Raw genomic sequence first — 6,108 nt, 5'->3', positions numbered from 1 at the left:
CTTTCTTTCTTCCTTTCTCCAGTCCAGGCAAGAACTTAGATGGTCCCCAAGCTGTGTAAGGCACCCACTGCAGCACAACCTGCTCCATCCTGGGAGGAAGTGGTCAAGTGTCTGAGTACACAGACGTGGCCGCTGAGGTCCAGCCCTGTAAGTCGGGCTCTTCTTGTGACAGAGGGGGACTTCTGGACTGTGCAGACACTCCACCTGGAATCTGCTCCAACTTTGAATCTTTGCCTCCTGCCCTTCACGTCCATTGCCCAGTAAACATTCCCACCTGGAATTCTCAGAGCTGCTCTTCTCAATATTCCGACACTTCCAACTTCTGACACTGCTGGGTGTGTCATCAAGGTGCAGGCAGCTGTTCTCAACCCTCTCCTTCCATCACCCCTACACTTGATCACTGACTGAACTTTTCCATTTCTACCTGCTTAGCCTCCCCGGAGTGTGGTCCTAGAAAGAAGCATGGAGTCACCCCTCACCTCCCGCCACTGAAACAACAGAGGAGCTCTGCTTCCCTCTGGCATCAGAATGTGAGTCAGAAGAGCTGCTCCCCAGACCCACTCTCCTCTTCTTCCTTTAGTAATAAGTCCCTGGTTAGGCTCATGCCTGCACAGCTTAAAAGTGACATTTCCCAGCAGCTAGTTGAATCCATGTGACAGTGTTGGCCATGGCAACTGAGCAGAAACAATGTGTACAGTGGAAACAATGTATTACGTCTGTAAGAAGAAGGGCATGCCCTTTCCTTCCTCTTTTCCTGCTTTCCACCTCTGGAATGCAGTTGCAATGGCAGGAACTGGAGCGACCATAATGGACCATGTATTGAGGATGGCAGAGCAACAGAACTGAAGGACCTGGGATCCCTGGACAACTCCATGGGGAGAGCTATAATACAAACCAGAGCCTTCACTTGAGAGAGAAATAAATTTTTATCTCATGTAAGTGTTTGCTCATTTGAAATCTATTATAGAAGCTGAACCAATATGTTAAATGATACAGAACTAAAGAGATCTTAAGTCCATTTATGTAGAATTTTCCAGCTATGAGATCTTGAGCAAACCACTTAATCTTTCTAAGCTTTCATTTCCCTAGCTGTATACCTATTCCCCAGGGTCATTTTATCAACAAATAAATGAGATAACAGCTAATACAATAACTCAACTTATAGTTGGCATTCAACAGATGTTGAAACAGACAGCCCAGTCATCTTTGCAAAATGCCAACCTGATCCTACCACCCTGTTGGTTAAAAACCTTCAAGAAAACTTCCACTGCTTTTATGACAAACACCAAACACTTCACATGACCGAATAAGCCCCACCTCACCCATCCACCCTTCCTGGTCCAAGCTCCCCATCACCTGCTCCAAGGGTTACTCTGACCTTGTCGTTACCTCACTCCTTCCAGAAACACTGATAGAGGGCCTCCCGCATACCAGACACTCTGCTGGGCCTTTAGATACAGACCTGGGTCCTTGCTCTTAGGGACTTAATAGTCTAGTGAGGGAGTGGGGAAATATTAAATACATGAATAATAAACCGGGCTAACGTGGATGACCATTTGCTGGTTGCCAGCTGCTGTTCCCAAGCTGTTTTTACAAGTATAGACTCCTAGTTCTTACCACAACCTCCCACTGTTACTATCCCACATTTACAAATGTGGGAACCGTAAGGTCAAGGAGCCGGCCGAAGGTCGCACGACTAGGAAAGCCAGAGCTAAAATTTGAACCCAGGCAGTCTGACACCACAGCCTGTGCAGAGAACTACTTTTCTACCTGGCCTCCAAAGGAGTGGCAGGTGACACTGTCAAAGGTATTCCCCAGGGGAGGTACAAGGGTCCCGACCCACACGCCCCCTCCCACCCCTGGACGTGCTCTGGGCACAAGCTATTCCCTCGCCTGAAACACCTTGCCCCCCTCATTGCCCAAGTCCACTCCTATTCACCCTTTGGACCTTAACATTCAGAAACTGTCACTTCCTAAGGGACACTTTCTTGGCTCTCCCAGACCATCCGCATCTATTTACAAACTCTGACCACATGATGTACCTTTCCTCCAGGGCATTTATCACACTGTGACGCTACGTTTGCTGATGCTTTATAGGTGGCCCCTGCTCTCCCTTCCCCACTGCCCTTAGATTGGGATGCTACAATATGAAAGAAACACCCCAGGATTGCTCAGCGCCTCACATATAGATGCTCAATAAATATTTGGTGAATTAAGGAATTGGAGTAACTGACTTACCCAAGGTGGCCCTGAGGTCTCCACGGCTGTAAGGTTTTCTTCATCGCTCCTGATCTCCTGCCCTCATCAAGGCCTCCCCACCACGTGTCCCTACTCCTGAAATCTCCAACCACCCGAGTCCCCGAGGGAGGGCCAGTGGTGCTGCCATCAGACTGTGCTCAGGCAGGATCTGGTGCTGGAGGAGGGTGGTGGAGTGGGCCTGGTGACCTTACGGACAGCTCACACTTTCCCAGGACCTAACCCTGGAATGTGAGGTTTCCCAGGACCAAGCAGGAGTCAGGGGATGGAGCGGGGGCTGAGGGAAGGGGCCCAGAATCCGGACATCCTGTCTAGATGACCAGAGATGATCTCTAAAACCCCATAAAAGCTGGAGCCATGGAGGCGGCTGGACCACCATCCCCTAAGCACTGCGGTCTGAAGTCAGGAGCCAGTGAGATCGATATCGTTCGGGAGGCTTTCAGCTACAAGTCCTCTCTGCTGCCAAGTCTCCCCAGAGCCCTGAGAAAATGTGTGGAGGAGGCAAGAGGCAGGAGAAAAGGCAGGGGAAAGCGCATATTCCTGAAGGGCCAGCACCCCAGTAGCAGACCCAGGAACATGCTCCACGTCACACACAGTCTCAGTCCTCATGCCTCCGGAGGAGGTGCTAGCCCATTTTACAGATGAGGAAACTGGGGCCCAGAGGAGGGGGAAAAACCTCCCTGAGATCCCAGCAAAGCTGGAACCAAACCCAGCCGAGCCTGACTCTGAGACCAGCAGGGGCTCGGCGGTTCTTTGGCGGCTACAGGGCCCCGCCACACCTGCACTACCGGCTCCGGCCTGAAAAGGGGGCGCTCCCAGGCTAAGCCCGCAGCCTGGCCGGGGATGGAGACTGGGAGGGGGCCCCCTGCAGTCCTCGCACTCCCAGGATCCCGGACCTCAGCCCTCCCAAAGCATCCTTTCCCTTACCAGCAGCCCTCTCTCCCCTGACCTCCCTGCGACCCTCACCTATGACGCTGCGACGCCCAGAGAGGGCTGACTCTCTCCTCCAAGAGAGGTCACCGCACACTGGACAGCCAGCACCCCATCCTCCTCACGCTCCAAGCCGAGCTCTTCTCCTCGCCGGGTCCTCCTCAGCCTGCTGCAGCTCGCTCAGGGGCCATGCGTGGTGTGCACCCGGCCCTCCAGTGGGTCTGACCTGCAGAACTCCCGCGGGCTGTTCTCTCCCCTCTCTGATTATGCCAGTCTGCTAATTAGCGCAGATAGGGGTGGGCTCACAGTGGGGGGGGCCTGGCCCATCGCTGGCCTGGTACCCCTGGGCCTGAACGCTCACTAGAGAGTTGGAAAGAAGAAGGAAGGAACAGAGATGCCTTCCATGGAGACTCAGCACAGCCCAAGGGGCCAAGTCTATTAAGCGTGTGTGTGTGTGTGTGTTCCTACACTTACTGTCAGTGTTTTTAGAAGCAGTGTATCCTTTCCACAATTTGAACTACTTAGAAACTGTTGAGACTAATAGTCATTTTCACCAATTAATGAGGGAAATCTAGTTCTTGAAAAGAAGGCCAACTTTGATCTGGGCTTGCCCGGTGTCTCAGCGGCAAAGAATCCGCTTGCAATGCAGGAGCCACAAGAGATGCGGGTTTGATCCCTGGGCCAGGAAGATCCCCTGGAGGAGGGCATGACAACCCACTCCAGTATTCTTGCCTGAAGGATCTCCTGGACAGAGGAGTCTGGCAGGGTACCCATGAGGAGGAACTCCAGAGTTCCTGGAGTTCGATTCTCCAGGCCCTTCCCTCCCCATCATTGTCTGTCTATGGGCCCTAGAGAGCACATCCCCTCCAGAGACCGGCCCTTAGGAGGGCTGGGTACAGCCCAGCCTGGGTGCAGGGGAGGGACACTTGGATGGCATTCTTCCCCAAGGAGGAGGGATGTGGGGAAGGGCTGACCGTGGGAAGCCCACCTCCATCTAGGGGGGACTTCTCCCCACTCTGCTCTCCTCCCCACCCATCCCCGGTGCACACACACCTGCCGTGGAAGAGTCCACCTAAGGAGTGCTGCCTGTCGAATCCCTGGGGAGAGATGGAAGACCCCAGCACCCCAGCTGGACCTCAGACCAATTGACTCACCCTCTGGGTGGGACCCAGGCTTTGCTCCTTTTCAGCCCAGTCTGACACTGACTCCTCACTTCCGCCCCCCAGCCCCACTCCCTGCCCCTCCTGCCCTCCCCTCAGCTGATATTTCTGCCCTTCCCGAGTCAAACTCTGCTCACTCCCTACACCGTCTGCTGCAAGAGGAGTTCCTGCTCTCCAGGGCCGGGCCTCACCCCTAAAAGGGCCCCGTCTCTGCAAGGACTCCAGAATCCCATCAGCAGAGCAAGCCCCAGGGTGAGGCCTAGGGTGACTCAGCCCTGTGGAGACCCAGACAGGAGCACTGCAGTCCTGACGTTCCAGGAGGCGCCGAGGCAAGGCCTGGGCTCCCTGTCTCAGGCCCTGGGGTCAAGTCCCAACTGTGTGATACCTGCCCAGACTGCTCAGACTTCAGGGGCTGTGCAGACTTCCTGGGAGTCTTGTTAACAGGAAGATTCTGGTCCGCAGGTCTGAGGTAGGACTAAGAGCTCCCACCCTTCTAATAAGCTCCCGGATGATGCTTAGGCTGACAGAGCGTGGGCCACACTTTTTACAAGAAATGAGAAGATTTTTAGAATTCTGCTCCATGTTATGTGGCAGCCTGGATAGGAGGGGGGTTTGGGGGAGAACGGATACATGTATTTGTATGGCAGAGTCCCTTGGCTGTTCACTTGAGACTATCACAACATTGTGAATCGGCTATCCCCTGATACAAAATTAAAAGTTCAAAAAACATTAAAAATTAAAAAAAAAGCTGAGAAAGTCCTTTAGGTTTCTGTGTACTAAGGTGAGTCATAAGCAGTCACCTCCCCACCCTCCCGCAGCTGCAGCCCTTTTCCCTCCTCAGGGCCCCAGGAGCACCCTGCTTCACTGTTTAGTTCCCTCCAAGCCAGGCTAGATCAGCCAGGTGCACAAGCCTGGTTCTCGTCCCCTGTACCAGGCCCAGCCTCGGGGACCCACATGGCTCCATAGCTGGGTAGCATCAGAAGGTGCCCTCCATCACACACCAGGAGCCCTGGACCGCTCCCTAGGAAGCCCCCGCAACTGCCCAGCCCTTGACCTCCTCCTGCCTGAGCAATGCCATCGATTTACTCTCCTGCCTGCCCTTTGCTCATCGGTCGTGTTTTCCGTCTTTTCCTTCCGATGTGAACCCTGAGCAGAGGAAGAGGTGTGAGCTAGGAAGTCAGCTCCCCGGCTTCTTAACCTGGCTCTGCCACTTGACAACGTTGTGGTTTCTCTGAACCCCCGTGAACCTGTTTCTTTCTCTGTAAAGTGAAGACAAGGACACAGCCCTTATCTCACTGGGTGCATGCCCGTGAGAAAATGCACATGATGCTCACACACTTCGCAGGTGTGCTAAATGCCGGCCATCCCCAGCAGTGACAAGCATCAGCTCTGCCCAGTTAGAAGCTATGTGACCTCTCACAGCCTCAGTTTCCTTGTTTGGTGCTTGAATGTGACAACCCCTGCCTCTTGGGTCCTTTGGGAAGATCAGACAGGACGAAGCCTAGCACGGGGTAGCGGTGCAGTATGTGTTAATCCCCCATCACGGGCGGGATGTCTGTGTGCCCACATGTCCTCGTCCCCGAGAGTGGCAGTTCTCGAAGTCTAGTCGGTTTAAAGTCAAAACTATCAAAGGTAATTTCTTAATAATACTGAGTTGTTACTTGTCTTTTTCACTGTCCTTCCCCACGAGTGTATGGTAGAGTTTTCCAGAGGCGCAACATGTGTAATATCACAACCCAGGGAATACAGGAGTAGATAGGAG

This window comes from Cervus elaphus, chromosome 8 (assembly GCF_910594005.1).
Source record: "Cervus elaphus chromosome 8, mCerEla1.1, whole genome shotgun sequence".
In the NCBI taxonomy this organism is placed as follows: domain Eukaryota; kingdom Metazoa; phylum Chordata; class Mammalia; order Artiodactyla; family Cervidae; genus Cervus; species Cervus elaphus.
Note: the sequence above shows the minus strand (reverse complement) of the source record.